The sequence below is a fragment of the Falco cherrug genome, chromosome 3 (genome assembly GCF_023634085.1).
Source record: "Falco cherrug isolate bFalChe1 chromosome 3, bFalChe1.pri, whole genome shotgun sequence".
In the NCBI taxonomy this organism is placed as follows: Eukaryota; Metazoa; Chordata; class Aves; order Falconiformes; family Falconidae; genus Falco; species Falco cherrug.
This window is the reverse complement of record NC_073699.1, coordinates 101247548-101274708: the sequence shown is the minus strand read 5'-3', so window position 1 is coordinate 101274708 and position 27161 is coordinate 101247548. Positions and strand designations below refer to the sequence as shown.

The following is a 27161-nucleotide window of genomic DNA, read 5'->3' as shown; positions in this document are numbered from 1 at the left end:
AAGATTAACTGCAGTTTAAAGCCATCCACTTTTAAGAACATAGGAAGGTGCATCTGCAAAACCCGGGTATAACTCAAGGAATACAAGTTTGCACAGCTCCAAAAGAAAGAGGCGACCAGAGCAAGATAACACAAAGTGATTATGTTAAAGACAACTACTCCAGGAAAACCTAAAGGACAAGCATTCTCTGCTTGGGAAAAAGAGCCAGGACACTAGGCAGACATAAAAATACCACATTGTATATGCATAAGACTGTGAAACCCTTCCACGACAGCATACTCCTGCAGTTTGCCTGTCTATGGCACACACTGTGTCTCAGAAACGGGCATATCTTAATGAATAAAGAAACAAATGTGTAAGTGGATAAGTATAGTTCTTCCACTAACACACAATCTTTTTTATTTCCCCCCTGTTTTGAGGTTTGGCCAGAGTTCAAAGATACGGAAACTCTCAGCCTGTTCGGTGGACAGAGAGCCTGGTGGGAGTAGAGCCCACTCGGCTTTCTTCGCTTACCTAAACAGGGGCTGAATTTGATCCCGTCTACAGTATCTGCAGAAAACACATCCATCTACAAGCTACACAGATCCTGAATTGGCATCTGACATCAACTCGTACCCATTTGTACATGTGAAATTTATATTATTTGGTAAGCATGCCAAATACTTCTCTACATTCATTTCTGGTTTTACAGTACATCCATTTAAATGGCTCTTTTTCAAGAACAAAAATCAATTGAAACTGTACATTGAACAGGAGAGGAAAAAAACCCCAAATGCTTGAATTAATCCTACCTAAGAAAAGATTTTGAAAAGGGATGCATGGATTCCTGCTGAATGAGTGGCAGCACAGCATTTGGCTGTAATTTAAATCTATATTATATTTAATAAAACCACAGTGTGTTCTGTTGTCCTATTAAAACTGCATTCTACCTTACCAGGTCTGAATAATTTGTATAAAATTGATTGCTACAGTTCTTAGTAAGAGCTCTAATTGCATTCCTGGTATAACTTAAAATGATAACCTTATCTTAATTAGTATTATGCTACAGAAATGCTTCTGAAAGCCACAAGGATTAACCTGCATTTTTAAAGAGAAGCCTTCGGGCTGGGTTTTTTTGTGGGTTTTTTTGTTTGTCTTTTCTTTTTTCATTCCATCTCCATCACATGAGCTAATGCTAGTTTATCATAAACAAAAAAGAGCAATAATCAAATTGAGAGAGAATAAACCACCCTGCTGCCACCTTCTCCGGTCAGCGTGAGTTTCGGTGCGTAGGCTGATCTCTGTGCACAAGCACATGTGCTACTTGCAGGGCTTCTCCACTTGGAGAGCAAAGAATGTACTTGTATGAAGCATATGCGTCTGGTAACTCCCCAGCACACGGCGCGTTTGTCTCGACTCTCAGAGAATCACCAAGTGCTGTGACTGAGCTGGGTGTGGGACAGGAGCAGGGTGAAGAGCAGGGGCTGGGACAAAGGGAACTCTGCCCTTCGAGGGCCTGGGGGAAAGCACCACGTGGATGCACAGCCAGCACACACAGCAGAAGAAAACAATCTGCTCAATTAAAGATGAAATTAAAAACCAACACCAAAAAAAAAACCAAACTCCAACAAACAAAACCAAAAAATCCCACCAACCCCAAAAAACACTAACCCAGAAAACCCCACACCTGCCACACACACAAAAAAACCAACCCAAAGAAACTCAAACATGCCAGCACCCCAAAACAAAATCAACCTGAAACATTCACATGGGCGATGTGCTCCAGACACCCCATCAACGGGGCCTTCTGATGACAGAACCAGATTTAATTCCGAATCTGTAAGTACAGCTGCCCACCGAGCTCATCAGCCAGCCAGATGCTGTCCAGCTGATGTGACTTCTGGAAGCATAGGAATACTGGCTGCTTTGTCAGAGTCAGAAAAATTAGTATTAGTAAAATTCAGTAGCAAGTCACTAAAAGCCCTTTATGCAAATCCCGCCTTGCCTTGGGTTTGGGGGAATTTTTTTCATGTGTTGGTTTGGGGGCATTTTTTTCATTTGTTGGCATTCTTGCTACATTTAACTTATCCATATTGTTTTTCTGTGAAAAAGTGACACAGCTTTCTAGCTTAATAAGCAAACCCTAATTGGGTTTATTTAGAAAGTAACTGGTCTAGCAGTAGCTGAATAAGATGTCCATTCACAGAAAGCAGTATGGGAACCGGCAGTCTGCAAAGGGATCCAAATGCTTCAAAAGCTTTTGTGATATATTTCACAATTGTTTGTGCTCCAGTTCTGCTCAGAATTAACTTTAGGAGTCCCACCTTACTCCATCAAAAATAATAAAACCAAACAAAACAACGCCCATGTCCCAGTAGTAATTTCCTTGGACTTCATGGCTGTCCATCGCACACCAGAGTAAAACTACAGTGAGCGACCCAGCAGTAAAGACCACGATTAAGGTGCCAAGAAATGACCTTTCGTAACTGCATCTTTTCCAAATTAACTTCTTTTCCTAACTTTTTAGCGCTAAAGGAAACATCCTGCTTTTTAGTCCTGCTCACCAGGCCCTGTAGGGCACAGGCTGCTCTGAAAGCATCTGTGTGCACCTGCCCATATGCACACGGAGTTACAGAATCTCCATCCTGAGCTGGAGCTCCATGGTGCCAGTTATGAACACAGAAGCCATAATGGGGGGGTGTGGGGGTGGGGGTGTGGGTGTGTCAGAATCACTGTGGTGATTCTACTTAAAAACGGACATGTGTAACTTGGTACACATCCATACATATGCGGGCATCCCTGCGTGGTCCCCTGAAATTTCACTTTCACATCTATGTAAAATGATTAAGCTCTCCCAGAAATGGTAAGACCTGTCAGAGCTGTAGCATTTTCCTCACGGTAGCAATGCACTTTTGTAAGGTGAACACACGTTCATCGACCATTTGTCACGTGCTTTCACAAGAATGCCCACAGAGCAAGACTCCGCATTGCAAGATGCCTACGGAAGATGCTTACATCTTAGTAAGTAGTTAGCCTTCTGATAGGAGACTTTGCTTCGCACCTCAGCATTTCCTTTAACTTTTACTAAGGGTACGGAGTGGAAAGAGAGGGACTGAATGAAAATCAAGACTGCCTGTTTAATGTTTCTGCTCAGGGCAATGCGCAAGCAGATCAGCCTCGCCTCTGGTGTGATCCCAGCCAGTCTGTTAGCTAGTCCTTATAAATCCATCCATCACCTCTATGAAAGTCACTGTCTTCCTCTTACCGAAGATAATGTACGTTATTGGGATTATACCACTGCATGCAGAGTCATTAAAGAAAGATAGACCACAATTTATGACTGAGCCTGCGGACAGCAGGGCATTATTTTAACCATAAAATCGCAATCTGCAAGGAGAGTGGCCAAACCAGAGGAGCCCTTAAAGACTTATAATTAGCATCAATCAATGTGACACTACTGTTGACATCTTTATTACTTTAAATATACTAATCAAATACTTCTGCATTCAGATAGAAAGACTGATAGGTAGACAGGCACAGGGAACATCCCTACAGAGATCAATTTTAAATTACCTATTCCAAAGGTAACAAAAAAATAAGCACACCAGCATAATCACATGGAAACACAATGCACTGATGGAAATGGTTTTCAGGTGTGATACCGGACTTGAGATGGTCAGGCTTCTGTATGAGACACACCAGCTACACCCTGAAAGAGTACACACCTGCATGCCTCAGCCATGCAGTCAACTGTCGACTGTCCTAAACTGAGAGAAGAAACATCCCACAGACAATTTGCTATAGGGCATTTTGCATTAGAAAAATAAAACGGCTCAGTAACTCTTCACAGCACCACTCCATTTGCCATCTCTACTTTTCCTGGCACAAGAAAGTTAGATGGAAGGATATCATGGGATTATTTGCATACTCAGCATTGCGACTATGTTATCTAATTGCGCCCGCATACAATTTCATACTGCAGACACTAAAATACACCTTTCCTGTTGCTGCTGATACAAACATTTCAGTACTAATGAGCACAAAGCTGTTTCACTACACCACTTCTCAGGCCACGTGCTCTTGTACTGAAAATACTTTTGAGGAGCAGCTCCTTTCTCCATAGGGCATCCACTCTGACATTCATGAAAAGCGAATCCTTGAACAAGCACTGGGAAGAAGATAAATGCATGCCAGTTCTTTTCAGAAAACATGGTTTGGAAGGAAACAAATTATGCTGCTCCCAACAGCAATAAGGTTTTAAGAATCCCTGCTTATTTCCCGATTCTATGAGGAATAGTAATACTTAAAAAAAAACAAACACCAACATGTAACAACCACATATTTATTTAGATCTTATTTAGCTGTAATTAATAGCTTGTTGGAATACAGAAGTTGCCTTTGAAAGGATACACACTGTTTCCTGTCCCCCTTCACTGGAAATAAGCATTGCTTTTGCTTATTTAAAAAAATAAAAATAAAAATAAAAATAAAAAAAGGCTTCCCTATATATAACATGAGAGGCTTTACGTGGTGCTTATCCTGGTGAGTGCCTTCTTTCGGAAAGGTCAGTGGCAGCTTGCCGATCATCTCACCCATGCAATGAGCATGAGGATTAGCAAACCTGTGCGCTGGAAAATGGCAACACGCCTTCGATAGCAAGGCAAGTGGCCCAGAGGGCTGAGCCGCACAGCATCCCTGAGCTGCACAGCATCCCTGAGCCACCTGGCCTCCTCGGCAGCCACAGCCTCAGAAAGCATCTCCAGTAAGCGATTTCACTCATCCTGCTCAGCTCCATGCAGGGACAGTACTCTCCCATACAACGTGAAAGCCTTACAGAGCACTAAGTAATGAGAAAAATGCAGTAATTTGTCTATTGAAAATCCAATTAGTTTAAGCCAATATTTATCAGATCACTCTCCTTAAAACATTTTACTTCAATTTTAAGTGAGTTACACTAATTTGGATTGGACTGTCCTCCTCTAATGAAACTGCCAAGCCTTTCAGACGCTTTAATTCATTTCCAAGCACAGTGGAGCCCCATAAAACAAGCAGAAAGAGGCCGCTAAATGTACACGGGGTTCCAGTGCATTAAAACAAACCATGTATCAAGTGACAAAATGTAATGAAAGCTTTTACAGGGGGAGGAGTTCAGACTGAGGCCTGATAGGACACACTGCAAACCGGGCAGCCAGCCACCCATCTGCCAGGATCTCCTCCGCATCCTGCTGGAGAAGCTGCTTCTGCACCAGAGCTCTGCCCGGCTCCCCACCATCCACTTGAGACATTCCCAGCCCTTGTCGTTTACTGACTCAGTGGGAACACACGTACTCTAATCCAAGTAAAGGATTGTGAAAGATCCTATGATTATTTTTTTTAATATTTTTTTCCCCCTCAGTCTGACCTTATTGTATGTGAAGAACAGCACAAACGAGCAGATAGCCACGGAAAGTTCACTAGCCCTGAGTCAGCGACGGGTCCAGTCATATCAAAGCCTGGGCAATGTGTCTGTAAAAAGGCAGCTGGCAGTAAACAGGAGTTGCACGCGGGGGAAATGACAGCCATCAGGGTGCAGCCGCTTCCTGCTCCCAGCCTTCGGCCTCTGCCAAAACAAAAACAATACTTAAATCTGAGCAAACATCCTCAGTTACAAAGGGGAAGGGTACAACTCATAATAGTATTATTCACAAATATCCAGCTCACTCAGCATCCCAGTCCAAAAGAGGCTGACGTTGTATTTTCCGCAGATACATTTACATATTAAATACTATCAGCACCAGGTATCACACACCCACCAATATACACCATGCTGCACACTGGTGCGTGTACATGGTCTCCAAACTAATTTTCATGTGCATTTGGACAATCATCTCTGCACTAAAACTTTGCGAAGGTTTTTTGCTTACTTTTGAGGGAAGGGCCTGAATAGCCAGGTGAGAGGCACTGGGCCTGAGAGAAAAGGGAACTTGGGAAGGGATGGTTGGATGGTACGGCAGAACAGAAAATACTGAAAGGAGAGGTGAATACATGGAGAGCAGGTGAAGATGGGAGAAAGAAAAGATAGCCAGAGCAGTCTTAGAAAACAGAATGAGCAATATCAGAGACCCCATAAAATTTTTGTTAATTTCTCATTTGTTTTCTATTCGTCATTACATTCATGTACCTTGAGCAGCTTTGCAGATTTAACTTTGCCACTGCCACAAAGCGTACCTGCTGCCTTCCCTCTAAGCATGTGTGACCCTACACAGTCAGCCCAGGGACACTCTTTTCTGGGTAAAGGTACAGTGTTCCAGCAAAACCTGGATGAAATTCTGCACCTTGTCCACTCTTCCCTTTTCCCTGAGGACACCGAATGGCCTTTATCCATGAATCTGAGGGTCTTGATCTGCTCACAGGAGGCTTTAGGATGCTTGTAAGTAAAAAGTGCTGCAGAAACGCAAGGCATTCACGTGATGTGCTTTCTAGTCAAACCTGAGTGCTGACCTGACAAATAGGGAAAACATATGGAAAAAATTATTCCTTGCTTGACACCCTTTTTTTTCCTCTCTCTCGGCTCCATTCCACCCTCCATGCCCCTCCACATTGCGATGCACATCAGTAATGCCAGAATGGTGTGAAAATGTATGCAGCTACAGCACTGGCCTTTTACAATTGTCTGAGCTAAAGGTATTAATCATCAACTGGGATTTGAAAATCATAACCAGGAGACAGCAGTCGCGACAGCTCTGCAGCATAATGACAAAATACGCAAAGCAATGTGGAAGAGGAGAAGGCGCTCTCTGTCTTTTAGTCTCTGTGCAATTGAGAGGCATGTTAATAAGCATGTTCATTTGAATGGCTTTTATTGTAACAATAATTTTCTTGCTCTGCTGGATTTTTTTATTATATTCCTTAGAGTAATAATATTAATCAAGGCACTGCTACATGGCACTGTCAAAGAAAAAGCACATCCTGAGTGAGCCTACCTATAATGGAACCACTAGTGAATGCTTCAAGGTTTAATATGGACCATGAGGTCGTATACCTGCACACGGATGCACACACACACACTCATTTTTACATACATGACCAAATACCACAGATGCAGTAGAGGAGACTAACTACTTCTTTTACTTAAAGATATATCAACATTTAAAGCAATCAGCTGAATAATAGGACTCTCTATTAGATAAGCTTCCTTTGAATAATACATGGGGCAAGAAAGGTTATATCCAACTGAAAAAGTATGTGTTGGGTTTTTGTCACCTTGTGCGACTGCAGCAAAGGTAAATTTTCAGGAGGGCTTCTTTTGGGCCTGGGTGTGTGCACAGAGCATGTGCCTGAGCTTTCACTTCAAATGCAGGTACAAGACCTTGCAAAAATGGTATTACAATTTCAGGTCCCTGCGCCTGCATGTGCAAGTGCTCTTGGGCCAGCAGCAGTTCTGCAGGCTTGCCTTGCCCGTGCACCCCAACGCTCACACGCATGCTTGACATTTTCAAAGTTCAGATGAAATACGCATACAAGAGAAGCTGGCCTTTGAAAATACAAGCCACAGCTGGCAGCACACCAGCCCAAAAGGCTGGCACTGTCCTAAGCCCACCAGCCAGGGCCACAGGTGGCTACCAGGCGCTCACTCCCACTGCTGCCTGCGCTGGAGCGAGCCCGGAGGAGTGACCTGGGAGAGTTCAGCCCGGGGAACTGCTCTGGCAGCCTCGCCCTGTCCTCGCTTTACCCCTCGGGCTTGCCAGCGATGATGACAGCTTTGCTATGAACTGTCTGACGGAGCACGAGGGCTGATTTCAGCTGGCTCCTGCGCAAGGCAGAGCGCGCCGTGCCTGCACCACAAAAATCTATGGGAGCTCAGCAACTGACTTCAAGGGCTGCAGGACCAAGTCCCTTGGAGCGACTCCTTGTATAACCAGCTCAAGCAACACTTTGTGGTTTCCTTTAAGAGCCATTAGAGAGCTTTACATAGTTTTATGTCTAGAACTTAAAATACTCGTATCTAAGACAAACCCAGAGCTTAGTCACAGAATACATTTGATATTTGTCCATGGTTAAAACTTGCTAAATTAAACTTTCCTAACAAACAGGACAAATATTATGCAGCACGATAACAGTCAGCTGAAGACAGCACATATGCCTCTGAGCAGAGCAAAACATACAACTTATAAATAGCCTTTTGAGAGATGCAAATACCTTATTTCCATGTAGTTTTCCATACAGTTGTTTCAACATGAGCTCTTTATGGGTTATTTCAGGCTAACAGGGGTCACTACTGCTTACTGATTAAAGGCAGGGAGTCAACTTTTGGTTTTTTTAATTTCTATTTCACTCCAGCTCTGCTTATTCCAGTCCAGTGCACTTGGCATTAGGAGCTGTGACAATAACTTCTCGTATGAACTGCAGTTCACACAATTGCAGTTCTTCTCTATCATACTCTTATAGCTACCTTGAAAAAAAGAAAGTGTAGCTTATTGATTGAATGTCACTTGTCCAAGGCCACCACTGCTGGATAACAATAAATACCCCAAACCTTAAGCATCTTCATTTTAGCATCTGGAAAACATGTGCATCATGGAGTTTTGACATACCCCAGAAACAATTAACAAACACTGCCAAGGACTTTCGCTGGCCTACAGTAAAAGCCAGCAAAGATGAAAAAAACCCTCCCTGCTTTATATCCCAACTATCCCACGTAATTCAAGCTTTGAACATACAATAGTAAACAAAACTGTATCTCTACATCCGTATCTTTGCACAGTAACAAACTCCTGTAACTATCACCAGTAAAGCAACTCCTATATATCATATATATTTCTAAAATACCATTTACATGTACAATAGCTTGAAGCTTGAAACTGAAGCTGCCCGTGATGCATACAAAACAGTGCTCCGGAGTAACGGGATAGTTTGCAAAACTCTGCCTGCCGCTCTGGTCCCCTCTACTGGGAAGGAGACCTATGTGGGGAAAAAGGGCCTTAGCTCTACCTAGAGATATTTTTGCAAGGGAATAATAAGCCTGAGGATTTGTTTTTCACCTTTTAAAGAGCTATTTTATACTTCACACTATTTTTTCCTTCTTCTATGAGCAGTTTGTTTGGACTGTTTGTTTTGGTTTTCCTCCTGTTTGGTTTGGTTTTCCTCCTCCCTGAAATGGTAAAATTGCAATTTCTTGAAACTCTTCTTGAGTAACTGCAACAGCCAACTGGAAAAGCACCACTGTAAGCTTTTGCTACCTCACTGTTAAAAACCAAAGTGCTATGTTGTCTTGGTTGGGCTTTTAAAATTGTTATTTTATTTCTTTTTCTATTACTGTGTTCAAGATACAATGCCTGATTGGCACAGGAAGAACTTGTGTTACATGCTGCTAAATCCATCTAGGCAACAGCAGCTGGGTAGACTCAGAGCATCTGGTACTGGTAGCGATGGTGGTAGTGGTGCTGCTGACATAGTTCCTAGCTGCTGGCTGCTCCCCTTCTATGTAGTTAATGCCATGCAAACTATTTAGTGATCTTCCAAGTTTTATTACATGCACATTGCCGTGATATTGAAATGCTGCATGACAAAAGGGAGCACAATAAAGATGGTACGTGGTCATGAGTTCGGGGCAGAAGTTATCTCTGGTAAGAGAAAGGCAGCTGTACAAACCACCCCTTGTGAGGACTGTGATAGCACGTCAGCCCAGGGATTCCCACTCTTTAGGAAGCCTCTCACAGGTATTAGGGAGAAGAAAGCAATATTGGAGATTCTCTGTGGAAGCTGTTGGGATACAAACATCATCCTGCACTGCAAAAGGCATGTCAGCCCGCTGCTGTGGTGGCCTGTCCATGCAGCTCCTCCATAGAGGATTTCAGAGTAATTCTGTTAATTGTACAGATTCAGCTTTGCTCCCAACATCACACCCAGAACAGTAAGAATTACAAATACAAGCAAAGCTTCAATATTTCTTTTTTCTTTAGCACTTTATATATCTAGTGTCCACAAAGACATGCTAGTTACACAGCAGACACATGCACCTACATCTTCAGATATACCGTACCTCTTCTATGTTGGACTTAAAGCAGAATAAAACAACATCGCAGTGGAAAAAAATACTGGAATAAATTAAACCACGTATAAACGTTACCTATATGCTGACTATACTTAACCAAGGCGCGCAAGCTTACCATTTCAGCCACTCCCCATCGGCCGAGGGCACCCTTGTAACAGCCCGACCCTACAACATGCCGAACACACCTTGGCACGAGCCCAGATCGCAGGTCAACATTTCTTGGCTGGCTGAAGTTCAACGCACACTGACATTAAGAGGACAGAGAGGACCTAAGCGGCAGGGTTAAATGGCTGCAGAGTTCGGGTACATAACTGAACACACGGTTGACCTAGTCCCAGGCAGTGGTACAACAATTTCTAAACAGTGGCAGCAGTGTGTTGGCCATGCCTGCTGCCAGCTGCTGCCTGTGGGCATACCACGAGGACCAGCTCAGCCCTACGGCTCCTCTTGGGGAAGACAGACAACAGGTAATTAAGCACGGTAACGACGGGTTTCAAAATGCAAGCCCCCACCTCGTTACACTCATGCAGCGCAGGTATGGTCTTGTCTCGATATGCCGTTTATACATTGCAATAATTGGCTGATGACATTTCCATTCCTTTCAAAAGCAGTTGGTCACAGGCTGTGTTAAGTGGCCTCGTGACTATGGCAGTAAGTGGCTGCAAGTAGAAGGCTTTGTACAATCTACTTCAGAAAAAGAAGTACCATTTTGCACCCAGAGACATTAGCCCAAACAATCTAGGAGAACAAATGTCCTCTTTTCATCACCAACTATAGTTCCCAGACAAGGAGGGTAGGGAAAGAAAGATATCTTGAAAAAGTGATGTTGTGAGAAAGCAATTTAAAAAAAAACAACAATGCAAACTCAGGAGCTATGGTCTAGCTCTGGCAAAAATTATCTTCCACTTTTTTGCCTCAGCTCTAAAAATTACTTTACAAACACAAATGTTTGTTGAAAGTGCCTTGCCTCAGCAAATGTCTTTTACAGTTATTCACAAGCAGGTTTTATGGCACCATTTATACCATTGACCTTGGCCTGAGAAAAAATATAGACCCTACCCTTCCAGGTAGGCTATCAACTGTGCTCACCAACTTTACAGCTTTTAAATCCTATTAGGCTCCCTTATATAGTTTAAAGCCCCTCTAAGGAATTTATTCCCACGAATACCCCTGTGCAATGCACAGAAGATAGAAGGATTTGTCTCCAGAACCATTTGGTTCTTTAGTCACCTTGCAAGTTCCCTACATGTCAGTTTAGTCATGTGACATTCAAAGAAGAGTAAAATCAAAATCCTGGTATTTTAGCAATAATGAATTTAGGAATTATACTGACCAATATATTGTTTCTGAGGCTTATCAATTAATAACACATGAACCCCACCATAATCTGATATGTTCACAGATTCCTTAGACATACCGAATGCTACATTGGTAGGGATGTAAGTTTTCAACTGAATTTAATGTGATGGGTTCTGCTTTCACATCACATACCTACAAAAAACACTATTCAAGGTCTGTTGTTCCACAAGCACATGAAGTAAATGTGATTTTAAAAACAATCTGTTGGGGGGGCCTTTCTAAAGAGAGATAACTTACCCTGATTTTTCTGGGGAGAGGAGGGGAGAAGGAAGCTTCCATGAAAGCAGGCTCATGATGCCTCACTAAAGACAGTAAAGTTAAGCTTAATAAACTATCTTAATTTGATGCTCTTTTTTCAAGAGCTAATAACTTCAAATCTAATAGAAAAATAACTCAGTCCACCTCTGAATTAAACAGTTCCAATACGAATGCACATAAGTTAAGTGCAAGTCGTGCTTTAATTATGCCCAGTTGGAACTTAGTTTTAACATTTGACAACTAAACCTTTTCTGATGGGAGCACTCTTATAGCAGCTACTCCTTTTTCTATTTTCTAAACATCCTAATATATACACTTAAACATTAAATAAATGTCAATTACATAACCATAAGTAGCAGAAAGGAAAAAAGGTCAGTGATGGGATAAACGTACCCAAGAGCAAAAATCCAGCCAGCTCTGTAAGTTAAGGCTAGTAAAGTAATCTAGTAAAGCCTTCGACACTGTCTCCCACAGCATCTCCTGGAGAACCTGGCTGCTCCTGGCTGGGATGGGAGTGTTCTATGCTGCGTAAAAATCTGGCTGGATGGCCGAGCCCAGAGTGCGGTGGAAGACGGGTCAAATCCCACCGGCATTGGGCACACTGGGGGTTACTGGGCATTCACTGCTGGGGCCTGTTCTGTTTAATCAATTATGAGGGGACCGAGTGCACCCTCCATGAGCCGCAGGTGGCCCCAGCTGGGGCAGTGTTGATGTGCTGGGGGCAGGGGGCTCTGCGGGGGCTGGGCAGGCCGGGCCCAGGGGCCGAGGCCAGCGGTACGGGGTCCCCAGGAGCCCTGGGCTCAGCTCTGGGCCCCTCGCTGCCAGAGGGACGCTGAGGGGCTGGAGCGTGTCCAGAGCCGGGCAGGGGCTGGGGAAGGGGCTGGGGCACAGGCTGAGGGGGGAGGCAGCCTGGAGAGGAGAGGGCTCGGGGGGGCCCTGATGGCTCCCTACAGCTGCCTGACAGGGGGCTGTGGGCAGGGGGTCAGTCTCTGCTCCCAGGGAAGGAGCAGCAACAGGAGCAGAGGGAACGGCCTCGAGCTGCGCCAGGGCAGGGTTAGGGTGGGGGTGAGGGGACATTTCTTCCCTGGAAGGGTGGTCAGGCACCGGCACAGGCTGCCCGGGGAGGGGGCACCCGCACTGGGGGTGTTTCAGAAACTTGTAGATGCTCAGGGACAGGGTTTAGTGGTGGTTTTGCTAGTGCTGGGTTAAGGGTTGGGCTTGTGATCTTAAAGATCTTTTCCAACCTAAACAATTCCATGATTCTACACTTCAAATGTAAATAGGCAGTGAAGTAGCTGTAAGTATAAAGCTTTCTATTATTGGTCTCATGCTACAGTTAACAGAGTTACAGTTACTGGAATTATATTGCGTATAATGGAATTCATATCCATAGATATATTTATCATTCCTTGATGAAACTCCCACAGAAGCCAAATAGAAAATAACAGTGGTTTGTAACACATCAACAACTCATAAAGAGAAAATGGTGCGTTAAGTTCCCATACCAATTCATCTAAGAAAGTAACAAACTTCTTAACACAAAACATAGCTTGAAAAGAATATGCTAAGCGCCTCATGTTGTACTGATTTTTACAGCCAGTGTTGCTGGGGAAAATAACTGAGGTAGTTTTCCAGAGTTACCTGGATACTTACTGGAGCAGGGACTTTTTTTTTTTTTTTTTGCAAACTTTTTCCCAAGAGAAGCCACAGACTAAGGGAAAAAGTGTCCTGGCCTGCTCGCATGAGCTTCCAAGTAGCTGGGAATTCATGTAGAGTTCACCTTCTTGTAGAGTTGGTCACAAGTTTACTATGAATTACTACACTTCTTTCGCAGTAATTGGCTTAACACTTACCACTTCAGTGAGGACATTTAAGTCTACTGACAAACACAAAGAATCATATTGAAATGCATATATATATATATTAATTTTGACCTAAAGTAAGTAGTCTCCTTTGTGGTAAGTGAAAAAGTGGTAAGTGGTCTGTCTTTGAACAAGAGGAGTCTGTGGTTTGCAGACTGCTCTAGTGGAGGTGGGTTGCTGTACCAGGCGACACATCAACAGAGCATTACTTTATGCAAGGAATAACAAAATTTCACATCAAAACAAAAATTCTGGCCTGCCAAATATATCATTAGCCCAATAGCAAGAGTCAGGGTGACAGGTTACTGTATCCCAGTCCCAGGGAGGAGGAGCCCTGTATTAAGGGCAACTATAATTTTTCAGGAAAAGGCATAGTAAGAAGTAACAAGAAGAAACTTTGCTAAAGACACTGAAACTGCAAGTAAAGCATGACTTCTTAACATAAAATGCAACTATTAAATTGCCAGAAAAGCCTATCAACAGTTTCCAGATCACTTTGATAAACGAACTTAAAATAAAAACTGGGGGATTTAATTTAATGCGGGAATTATTTACTTACAGTTTCTTGTATCAGCCTTTTCAAAATTATCTTCCTTAGCTTAAAACACATGTAAAACAACATGCAATGCAAAATTTCCAATCTGTAGCTTTGATCAAAGATGAAGTAGTGGGGCTGCTGCTGGGAGTGCTACACCTTTAAATCTGCAGTGCTGATGTAGAAGTCTGTGCTTACCGGCCTGATATTTCTAATTGTCAGCACAGTGTCATTGGACTCATATACATCTTAATGAGGAATTACTAAAACAGGAACTCTGCTTCTACTTGTTAATCTGTTGTACTTGCATCAAAGCCAGACCCTGTACAAACAGGAAACTGGAATCGGTCCGATAATGTCTTACCCACAGGACTGAAGATTTAAAGGAGACTGGACAGACCAGCAGAACTGCAGCCACTTTTGTCTTTTCATGTATAAAACAGTTATTCCCCAGCAGATCATCATCCTTCATGCAGCCAAGAACTATAAAGTTCCCCAGGATAGCCTGATAAAGTTAAATAACTTTATGTGAAACCAAGTCTCAGCCATACTAAGCTATATCCAAGTTTCCAGCCTTCCTAAAAGATTAAAGGTAAAACTGTCAAAAGAACCTAAATTCCCATTTCTAAAGCTATACAATTCCACTGACTTTAATTTTGATACCTGTTGTCCAATATAATGTATTTGCTTTCGAAAATGTAATCCCTAGCCTTCTAGCTGTCCTAGAAGTTGCAAAACTGAGTGGCTGCAAACAACTGATCAGTAGACCAAGACAGGAATCTTTTAAGCACTTGTCTCTCACTTTTTTTTTTTTTTTTTAATTTCCTAATATGAACAGTTGCAAATTGTTTTTCGAAACACTAAACACTTCAGTTGCGGCTTGAAAAAGGCCTACAGGAAAATACCATATAAGACAGAGCACCATGCCCTCAATTTTAGGCTATGTGTTACTTGGTCTGTTGGACTGTCGATGGAGTGTAATGTGGACCTGCCATCAATATTTAAAATAATCTTCCAGAATACCGAGGGAATTCACTTGAAGGTGCCAGTTAAAGTACTGCGGATTTATTATTATAACAAATAGGGCAAATACTGGAAAGGAGAGTAAGTTCTGCAAACCCCATGGTGGGGACCATCAGGGCAGAGATACAACAGGGAAACACATGCTGGATGTCCAGTCCCGAGGTCTTCCCCCCTGGTCACAGGGTCTTGACTTCCAAGGACACCAACATCCAATTCAAAGTAGGGAGGGGGAAAAAAACCAAACCACCACAACCTAAAACATAACACTTTCCTTGTATAAGATAAATTTTATGGTATAAACAAATAATAAAACATAGCGCTGCTAGTAGGGCACTGCAGTTAGCAGCAGGTGAATTTCAAAAGATTAAAGATGTTTTGCTGTTGGTGACTGAGATTAACTGAGTACCTAATCAGGCAGTAATATCTTTCACCAACAAAGTTCAGAGTAAAAAAACAAAAACAAAGGAGCTTAGGGGCAGCACAAAACCTTTTCCCAAAGTATCAAACACCGAACCCTACAGGTATGGTGTGCAGGTTGTTGGGAAGTGAGATTTTCTTGGTTTTACGTCACGGTGAGGTTTTCAGTTGCTCTGCAACTGTTTCTCCCTGTTTCAGCTCATCAATCTGCTGTTTAAAAATAATGAAGAGTGAGGCAAGGTCTCTAATTTTAACTAAAAATTGAGAATCTAACATTGGTTAGATATTTATCTTACAGTTGCTAGGTATCTACATAGGAGTACCACGTTCAGTTTAAGATTACTTTAAAGTTAATATTATTTTTCCACTCTTCATTTACTACAGTGTATTTTAACAGCAACTTCACATATTGCTCAAGTTATATTTTCTTGATGAACTCATATATATATATATGTAAATAAAATTTTAAATTACATGCTTCATTCAGCTGTGCACCTTGACACACACTTAAGCATGTGTTAAAATCCATCCTTATTCAAAGCACTGCTTGAACTCAACAAAACCCAAGCTTACCTCTCCTGCTTACAATACCAACATGGGCTACAAGGAGAAAAATAATGCTGCCAACAGAGGGTGAAATCTTTTCTTTTATGCTAGTTTTAGAAAGGCGTAATGATCCAGGAGTTTTACACCCACTTTTACTTATAGCACAGGTGGAACAGATACAAATCAAAGAGCCACGATCCCCAGCACAAACCTTGGGCTACAGCTCCAGTCAGCATGATACTAAAGGGTGTTCCTTCCAACCAATAAAACACACTTTAGCGATAACGGTTTCCTACTAAATTTTATCTTCCCTACCTCTACTCAGATTAAGTGAAGGCTACTACTAATACATTTTTTTGCCATTTGGTCAGAGTTCTGCTCACAAACAGCTCCAGCTGTAAGCTGTAGCACACATCACAGGCTGGAGAGAAAGAAAACCAAGGAAGGCAAGGGTTCCTCCGAGCATCTCCCACAACCTCCAGCTACCTTTATCAGAATGCTGATTCGTCTTTTTCTTTCTTTTCACAGTAAGACCTGTTGGTCCAGCCTTAATTCCAGTATCCTGAGACTTCCATGGGTTGCGTTGCTCAAAAGTTTTAGGGTGAGGCCCCGTAATGGAAGATGAAATAATCTCAGGGCATGTTCACTTGTGTGACAGAGGAGCGTGGGAATAAACAATTTTGTGTCTAAACTGCATAGAAAGTGTTTCCTTGGAATTTTATGTAATTTTTTTTAAATCATACTTGTTTCAAAATGCATGTAAAAAACAAGTAGAAATTTCTTTCTTAATCTTGTAAATACAATAATAAAAGTAAAGAAATCAGCCAAGCCTCGTTATGGACAACAGAATGTGAGGGAAAGGAGTATTTGATGCAAAATTTATCTAAAGGCTTTAGAATATTATAGAGGTTTACTGCCTTGTTTTCTCTTGCTGTGACACACACATCTGTATCCAGCATTATCTCAGAGCACTGACCAGCCACTTAAAACATAATTTTATCAGGTACTTGGGCTCAGCTCAAATTACTGAATCTCCTCCAGGGACAGGACAGTATCTCAGGTATCACAGAATCCTAGAATGGTTTGGGTTGGAAAGAACCTTCAAGATCAGCAAGTTCCACCCCCCTGCCACCATCAGGGACACCTTGCACTACACCAGGCTGCTCCCAGCCCCGTCCAACCTGGCCTTGAGCACTGCCAGGGATGGGGCACCCACAGCTGCTCTGGGCAGCCTGTGCCAGTGCCTCACCATCCTCACAATAAAGAATTTCTTCCTAATATCTAATCTAAACCTGCCCTCTTTTGGTTTAAAGCCATTCCCCCTTGTTCTGTCACTACAGGCCCTTGTCAGAAGCCCCTCTCCAGCTTCCTTTAGGTGCTGGAAGGTGCTCTAAGGCCTCCCTATAAGGTCTTCTCCAGGCTGAACAACCACAACTCTCTCAGCCTCTCTTCACAGCAGAGGGGCTCCAGCCCTTTGATCATCTTCATGGCCTCCTCTGTGCTCGCTCCAACAGGTATATATCCTCCTGATGTTGGTGGCCCCAGAGCTGGATGCAGCGCTGCAGGGGGGTCTCACCAGAGCGGAGCAGTGGGGCAGAATCCCCTCCCTCGCCCTGCTGGCCACACTGCTGGGGATGCAGCCCAGGGCACGGGGGGCTTCCTGGGCTGGGAGCGCACACTGCCGGGTCATGTTGAGCTTCTCATCAACCAACACCCCCGAGACCTTCTCCTGAGGGCTGTTCTCAATCCATTCCCCTTCCAGACTGTATTTGTGCTTGGGATTGCCCTGACCCATTTGCAGGACCTTGCACTTGGCCTTATTGAAATTCCTGAGGTCCGTACGGGCCCACATCTCAAGCCTGTCAAGGTCCCCCTGGAAGGCCACGGTTACCTTTACAGGTAATCGTATGGATTAGCCTTAGCTCATACATACTTTGGTTTTGCTTCTGTAAGATTTTAAGTATCATTAAGTTCCTTTCAACAGAAAACCCTAAGTGCTTCCACTTCACAATTTCTATACAATCCTCCAGTCACAGCAAACTAATTCTTTTACTTTCTTGCTGCTTGCTACATTTGTATCTCATTCCTCTCCTGATATCAACTAATTAACGTAGCATGATGGAAAACTCAAAAGTAATTCAACGGATCAAAATCTCTTTACCCAGGCTATCTGCCTGTAAAAGAGCTCTTCTTCAGTGCTAGAAATCAGAACTTTTCCAGTGTCCGTCTATTGCCTATGAATCCCTTCCTACTTCAGGAACCTGGGAAGGGAGATAGCTATTAAAAACATGGTCTTCTAGGACCAGAGCAGGATGTGATTTTCCCTGTTAATAAAAGTCATGTCAATAATGCAGTATGAGCAGCAAGTGTATTCAAATAGTGTTCTTTGGGGGGGGAAAGACACAATTTTTTCTTCATCTGCTCTTGCTCTTGTTTTGTTGGTTATTACTGCTATTCAATAACAATGCATTTGCACTAGTATTGATCAAAATATCCCAATTCTCAGATCTTAACATACATATTTCGATTTGTAAAGGGCTATCAGCATGACATACATTATCCTAGGCAGGATTCCTTCTTTTCAGTATATCAAATATTATAAACCAACAACATTTATGAAACTCCCCTCAGGGCTTAAGGTATTTTACTTCCAAGATCTCTCAGAAGCATAATCATCCCTTGGTAAGAACCAGTGTCATCTCCTTCTTCATTTTCTCTTCTAACGTCTGTTTTATATCCCCACATAATTATAGAGGAACTTTAAGTATCATTCAAAGGAACAGGGAGGGGGACAGAAATATCCTCTGTAAGAAATGAATTCCAGGTTGAAGTGAATGTAAAAGTGCCACAAAATACTGAAGAATACATCATTACCATGCCAATTTTGGTAAGAATACAAAATCTGTGTGTAGTATGTATAGTAGTATGCTGCTCCACAATAAATATAATGCACATGCTAGGTATGTATAATTAATGAAAACAGACTGTGCATTGTGAATAGCACAATTACCAAGACACAACAAGTGCAGAGCAATTTTCCAGGAAAATTTTGTAACAGTGTCTTTTGCAAGCAAGCAAATTCATTTTTTGATTTAAGCCTCAGTCAGAACATTTACAGTGGTAATTCACCTGCATAAGTCTCAGTTTTATGATTTTCCACTTACCAACACAGCTCTGAAAGAACAGACTCAGTTCTTTTGGTTGATGCATGGGGAAAGAAATATTCATTAGACTATGAATCATAAAAAAAGACATGTTGATGTGCCAATGGCAGGTTGAGCACCCAAGGACAGAGTTAAAGGTCTTCCCTTATTTGTACGCAACTCTATGTGGAATAATGCCATAAGTTTTGTCTAGACTAAAATTTAAAAGTGAGCTGTTAACCTGCCTTAGCTAACAAGTATGCTAAAAGTCTTTTATGGTTGTACACATATACTTCAACACATCTTAAGCTGATCAAAATGTAGCATGGTGGGAAATGAACCTTGATCAAGTACACTAGGTAATGCCAGCCAGAATTCGAAAATTTGTTAGTAAGAAGTTGACAGCTGAAGGTCTTTCCTGAGTCCACCTTGAAGTCAGTAACTAGAAAAAGCTATCGAAGAGAAAGTTAAATTAAGTACTACTTATGCAAATGATTTTCTAGAATCCCCAATTTTATTTACATCAATGTTGAAGCAATAAGGCATCACCCATGCCATGTTAACTTAAGCTACAATGCTCCAATTATCTCTCTAAAGCAATCCTATCCAGAAAATAACTGAGGAAAAAACCCAAAACACCCTCAATTCTATATTTGAATTTAAAGTATACTAAGTCAAGAAAACCAACAAAACTCTTTCCACAGTTTGATAACTATTTTAAAAATCAAATATGAAGTATTAAAACTGAAGTAACTTCTTTGGCCCAGAAGAGTGAACTGTGTGCTTTGAAAACCAAAGGAATCATTTAAAAACACTAAAAAATCCCATATTAACCATATTTAATTTTCCTGTGTTAAAGCCACAACAATGAGCTTCTTTGGATAACAATGTTCTGTGCTCTATACTTTTCCTGTCCAATAGTGGTACAAGGATGGGTAGGTACTACCTGCATGACAGTTAAGCAGTAATGAGCAAAATAATATGGTGTACATGTAAGAATGCAGAGCAGAGTTGAATCTCAGTACAACAAAAAGCCAGGCTAAAATGGTATGGCAAAGAATGGGTTTATGTTCGTTACTGTTGTTTTCTGTAGAGAATTAGTTATCAAACCAATCAAAAAGAATTATTTTCTGTTACACATGCATACAGATACATGTATAGGTACATGTATATGCATATATCTCAAAACACTGCCTTTAAAAACAATAAAAATGGTACCAGGAGCGAGACTAATACATCTTTAAAATTGTGGGTGAATTTTCAGCCCTTATTGATGCAGCTGTGCTATTTACTTATAGTCTGCAAGTCTATTAAACAAGCTATCCGTTGCATTTCTAGTATATACCCTTAGAGTGAGATGTTCATTTACAGAGACTCAGGCAGTAGTGGGACAATTAAGAAGTGGAGGACTTCTATAAAGAAAAGAGCCTTTTTGGTGGCACATGAATTGCAAGAAATGCTGATGTGTTCCTTCAGTGCTGACACAGCAAACAAACACGCACAAATAATTCTTCATGCCTGGAAGTGGAAAGGAATGCAATGTCATTCTTTGGGTGGGAAGGCATATTTATTATTTCAGTACAGAATTTATTCTGGTTGATGGATGTTGACCAAGAGGAGAAAAATCAATAGTCTTAACACGTATTCAGTTTGAGCCATGTGGATTTCACTCTGAGCAATGACAGAAAAGTGAGAAAATTGGGATTTAAAAAAAACATTTTAAATAACAGTAACAGATTATTATGAGTTTTACTCACTGAAGTTAACCAGTTAACTAAAGGGTATCATCAACCAGAATCGGGATGGGAAAACATATAGTAAGACAACTTTTCTTCTCAAAATAGCCTTTACTTATTCATCTTATAACACAATGTGCAGTCAGTACAAGTTTACTAGCAGGATGCATTAAGGAAAAGCAAAACACATTCTGTTTCCCAGCCGTTGTCCATAAATTTACCTTTTCCCTACAAAGAATGAGATGATGAAAACTCATAAGGTTTATGAGATCAGAACAGTACAAATCTGCCTTTCTTATTGGCTTATATGTAGTGTAATTTCTTTTTGCTAAGGCTCTGGTCAACAAATATTGCGCTTCTTCCAGGGGAACACCAGTGCAACCAGTCTCCTTGAGAGCTACTGCTGTGTTTCCTGGAAGACTCAGAACATGGGTAGAAAAAATGTCAGGGGGGAAACCTTGCCTCAACCTAGGCCAGGCAGTAAAACTCCCCAAGGGAAAATCATGTTTATTAAGTCACTCTTCTTGTTCAGTAAAGGTTAGCAAGCGTTTCAACGAATTTCCTCTTGGGTCAAATAAAGCTGGAAAGGGAGTGGATGTGATACCACCTGACAGGCCTTGATTTTTAGCTGGAAGCTACAGTACTATTTTGGACTCTCAGGTTCTGGATCTTGGTTTACAATAATAAAACAAAAATTCCATGCTTATTTTGCCAAGCACACTAAGAACGGTCATTTTGTTTTCAGAGTACCACAGAAGTTTTTTATTCAATGTCCCATCGCTATGCATGAATCTAGAGCGGGCTGGCAGTAACAGCTGTTCAATCACGACACCTGCAGCTGTGGGGTATTGCAGAAAATTGCTGCTGCTGAAGCTTTAAAAAGAACCAAAACCTCTGCTTATTTTCTTTCAGCCTTATGAAGGTGCATTCCTGTGAGAGGCTCACTGTGTTCCTCTTAAGGAAAATAAATCCACTTGTATTTACTGAGAGATGCATTCTGCAGATGATGTAGCATCTCATGAAGATGATTTTACCCTATATTTTTCTGGCACACAGGCTCTCACAAACAACATTTTCAATAGTCTGCTCTTCAGATGTCATCACAATCCTAAACTAGGTCACTTGGAATGATGGTATGGTACATGAACAAATAGACCAGATCCAACTTCTCCCTTTCTTAAGTACCTGATATTTAGAGGCACTTTCCCTGCAAAGGAAAGTTTAAGAACAAACACATGTTTTAGATGACCTTTACTGTAGAGGAATGAAGCTGGGTTAATTAGCATTGATAATATACAACTGTGGGCTGGCTTCAGGGGCAGTGGGTTGGCCGATGTAGACAAGGTGCAGCTGTGGCCGGTTCTGTTGAGTGGTTGAGAGCCAATGAAGAGAGAGTGGCCAAGGAAGAGATATGAGGAAGAAGCAGAGAGAGGGAGAGCAAGCGTGGGATGGGGAGAGACTAAGACTAGGAGAAGGCAGTAGAGGGACTGGCATGAAGAGAATGTTGGTATGAGATGGTAAAAGGCCTTGTTGCAGTTTGGAGAGTGCTGTGACACTTTACCAATAGCTGGTTCCTCAAATCAAGCTCAGGTTGATAATAAGTTACAGTGACTTGTCAGTCAAGGGCTGTTTGATGGGGTTTGCAACACCAGGCAGCTTGTTTCTAGCAGACTGGGGCATGGGTTTGCACCTTGAGGGGCTGAGGCTGGAACAGCTCTGGCACACGAGCCACCTCTGCACCCCGAGACAGGGAAGCTCCAGGTCAGGGCTGAGGTCGTTCCTGTCAGGGCGACAGGCAGCAAGACCTGTCTTAGTGCATATTAGCTGACATTTGGTAAAACCATAACCAAGACAAGGGAGTTTGCGAATACTTTGCCAAGAGCCACGTCATCCCGATAACTCATATTACAACTACAGCTTGCCTCGTGGTAGTTACTGCACGTTAGCCAAGATGTGGAGAAAAATACATTCATTGTCCAGTGAAGACAAGGCAGCTGAAAATTAATAAGATGAACTTGCTATGACATTGGCCAGATTTAATTAATTTTATGAATAAACAGAGGGACCAGCTTAGCATTTCAAGGGACATCAAACTAATGTTAATGTTGAACTTCTGATCCATCCATAAAAATGCAAACTCTTAACAGTTTGCATCTTGGAAAAAAATAAGGAGTTTGATATTGTTTTGGTATTTTGTTTTCTAGAACACACCCAAAAATTTACTTTAAATGGACAGCTGTTATCCCCAAAGTTATTTATGTTAGCCATCTCACTCCTGCTACTCAGGCAAACCTTCAGGGAAGGGAAGTGGGACAGGAAGAAAAAGGCCAGAGGAAAAAACAACTAGAAGCAAAGCAAACAGTAAAATATTGAACCTCCAATACAAGACTACAGAAGAAAATTGCCAAATATGAAATTAAACCATTGCCAGACACTGCTGGAATCATCAACACAACTTACTTCTAAGTTCAGGTTCTCGTACGTGGTCCTCAAATGAAAAAATAACCGATTCGAGTTCCCTGGTCTCCACTTGTTGTAAATAGTTGCAAAATGCAAACCATTTTCTTTACACCTATAACTTCTGCTGAGTTCAGTAGTTCAAAAAGTCTCATTATTGCAGTTGATAAGACAGAATTACAACTCTGGGCTTGACATTGTGGAGTGCCTCATTACACACTGTCACAGACATCACAGGACGCACCACAGATTTCTTCGTCAGGGAGAAATAATGAGCTGTCCTGGGTCCACAGTGTCTTTTACAGCCTCCCAGATGTTTGCATGCATTTCTTTCATTTTTTTTTGTTTTGCACTTAAAACACCCCCAAACCTGTATCAACTAAGTAATGAAAAATAAACCTTTATTAGCATAAACCTGATAAAGATCAAAATGCCAAGACTGCTGACAAGGCACAGTAATGGAAATAATCTGTTTATTCAGCATTCTGTTTTGATAATATGGGATGCACTCGGATTCCTTCCACAATTCCCTCCTCATTAACATCCTGTCCATTTTGCCGCAGGCCATGACGTAGTCTCCGATAATAGTTTTGGCATATGTTTCCTAAGGAAAGGCCCCGGCCACCCTTCTGTTGGGCGGATGTCGATTGTGTTAATGTTGAAGATGCACATGCACCGCCTCCTGCTGGGTCTGCGCCTCAGCAGTCACCTGACCTGTCACTATCACTTAATACCAACCATCAAACATCATACACAGACACTACACATCTCTGTAAATTGGCAATGCATGTATGTGCATGCTATTCATATATATATATACATACACACACACTAGGCATGCACTTGAAGCACACAGCTGAAATGCACTATATATTGTGGTGACAAGAAATCACTATCACTCCCTGAAATCTTAAGGAAAGGGCAAAAAACACCTCAGGGAAAAGGCAAGCTCTTTCAGTCCCATCATCACAGAGCCTCATGTACAGTGGCCAGTGTTACACTTGCTTAAGGCTGCTGCTTCCATATTCTTTTTTTTTTCTCCCAAGAGAGATGCAGTAGTAGCACGCGTGTCATTTTAATGCAAAACCATAACAAAGTCTTCAGCAGTGATAAGACAAAATGAGTTCCCAAATGCATCGGTTGGAGTGCTGATCCTCAATAAACAGGATAACCAGAGATAAAAAGCCAAACATTCCTCCTTGGCTACTTCTACATCAGCAAATTAAACAGTACCAAGGAGCAATCCCGGACAGCAGCCTTGCATTGTCTCTGCAGTTCAGTTATTAGACAAGTCCTTGGTACAGGTTTGGCACAGGCTTGCCAGCACTCTCCCCAGCCCCACAGGGGAAAAACACAGCCCAGGGATAAATCCTGTAACCCAGTTTGGATGGGGCCACCTTCTCTCAGAGAGCAAGTGTTGTATGATAAGTTCACGGGCTGTCCCTGCCCTCAGTGCCAGACGATGCTCCCAAGTGCATTTAACTTAGTACAGACACAGCCTTTCTGTCCACCGCCAAGCAGACCTCTGGTTTAATACAGGTACCAGATCTCTCTTAAACATGGAATAACGTCATAGTATCATTATTTCCGACTAGAATTTCACAACATTCCCTACCAGGTGAAACAAACTATGTCTTAGCTCCATCATACAGCCCTGTGAAGAACATCCAACTGGACAATATATAGAAAAGCAAGAATCTGCCATATCCAAGTGCATTCCTTACCCAGCATTCCAAAACAAGAGGTATTAACAGCAAAACTGACGCTGGAACAACATGTAGAGGAATACAAAGCTGCCAAATGCAAAGTACCATGTCTATGTCCTTAATTAAAAATAATTATGGATAACCCTAACCCTGGGCTCAGCTCTGGGCCCCTCGCTGCCAGAGGGACGCTGAGGGGCTGGAGCGTGTCCAGAGCCGGGCAGGGGCTGGGGAAGGGGCTGGGGCACAGGCTGAGGGGGGAGGCAGCCTGGAGAGGAGGGGGCTCGGGGGGGCCCTGATGGCTCCCTACAGCTGCCTGACAGGGGGCTGTGGGCAGGGGGTCGGTCTCTGCTCCCAGGGAAGGAGCGACAGGAGCAGAGGGAACGGCCTTGAGCTGCGCCAGGGCAGGGTTAGGGTGGGGGTGAGGGGACATTTCTTCCCTGGAAGGGTGGTCAGGCACCGGCACAGGCTGCCCGGGGAGGGGGCACCCGCACTGGGGGCGTTTCAGAAACTTGTAGATGCTCAGGGACAGGGTTTAGTGGTGGCCTTGGCAGTGCTGGGTTAAGCGTTGGGCTTGTGATCTTAAAGGTCTTTTCCAACTGAAATGATTCTATGATTTTATGCTTCTATGTACACATACATGCAATTTAAACACCTTAGCACTCACAACATTGTAGAAATCTCTGAGTTGTTTTTCATGCCTACCTAGGGACAGGTAATAGACTTCTGCAGGACCTAAAATCCTACCGGGGGAAAGGAAGACTAATTGTTAAGGTCCTAAAGCAGTGTCCAGAGGATGGAATTCACAGCTGCTTTCATGCTGGATTGGGATTTCTGGAACCTGCTCACCCACAGTTCATTTCCCTTGATGACACCCAGATGAGAAGCCGCGAGTTTCACTGTGCTACCATGTCCCCCTTGTGCTGCTGAACCAGAAGATGCAGCAAGCTGGAGTTAGAAATTACAGAAAGCTGACAAAGAGCAGCCTAGACTTTATTTTCTGGAGGTAAGCAAAAGGAGTGAAAAATGGGCAGTGAAGTTTGCTTCAGGATTTTACATTTTTCCAAGTAGGAAAAAAACGCAGTAGAATTTCTCACAGAAATCCAACTCTAACTACTCCATGCCTGTGTGCCTTCAAATCCATAACTTTGTATTCTCATCTTCAATAAATACACGGGTATCGGTTTGAACAAACCAAAAAATGAGGCAACTTGATGATCTCCTTCCCAAATTCTTTCTACAGAGTTGCATATCTTCACATTCTCTCATTAAAGCAATTAAGCAACTCAATAGGGCAACAGATACTAGTAAAGGTGCCAATACTGATATTGCTTCTCAATCTACAACCCTAACCTGTGTTTACAATGCTTTAGTGTAGCATCAATACTAAATCACAGCCAAAGTACAAATTCTCTCGCTGTTGCTCCTTTCCACACTCACCCTCCTTTCCTCACCTCACCCTTTACGAGTGGGTGAATTTGCGTCGCAAAACTTATTTTGACAGAGACAGGGCAAGGGCTATAATCTGGCACAAAACTTCCTTAAAAAACAAGCAGGATGGGCAATTCTTCCTAGTACTATCCATCTCAAGATTCCAGGTGCTGAGTTGCTGTTTTGTGTTGTTTTTCCTAAAGCCGCATCTCATTTAATCCCATGTTCGGCAACACCCCTGTGAACTGCTGACCTTTCTTTAAACAGCCATAGATTATCCCCAAAAGTGAAGCCCTTTTCAATGAAAATGGTTGCTCCGTCATATCTATAATTTAGAGAGGAAATAAGACAACACAGACAGGAAGGAAAGTATGGCAAGATACAGAAGCAAACATGAGAAAACTGTAAGTAGAGAGCCTATGTATAAATTCTAGACCAAAGCAAAACTCCCTATTTCAAAATATACCACTTGCAAAACTACCTGTATTTCAAAGGACAATATTCACCTGCTCTTTACAGTACAGGGCTATAAGAAATAACAGTTGAGAGATATATTTTAGATACAATAAAAAAATATGCTTTGAAGCCAACAGTGTAAAACATTACAGCGAGTCAGCTGCAAAGCAAGCTGAAGGTCTGGCCTCCTTCCCTCTTCATGCGTGTTGCAACTCCTCTAAGG

At 42.3% G+C, this 27161-nt stretch overlaps 1 long non-coding RNA gene across 3 annotated transcripts in view; it reads right to left on the bottom strand.

Annotated features, from left to right (window-relative positions):
• Nucleotides 1-27161, bottom strand: part of LOC114014675 (uncharacterized) — a 268275-nt gene that overhangs the window by 16351 nt on the left and 224763 nt on the right. Inside the window, exon 9 of one of the 3 annotated variants that reach the window (XR_008731534.1) lies at nt 5381-5578. The exons of the other annotated variants lie outside the window; for them this stretch is intronic. This is a non-coding gene — a long non-coding RNA (uncharacterized LOC114014675). The remainder of the gene's footprint in view (nt 1-5380; nt 5579-27161) is intronic. 3 annotated transcript variants of the gene reach the window in all.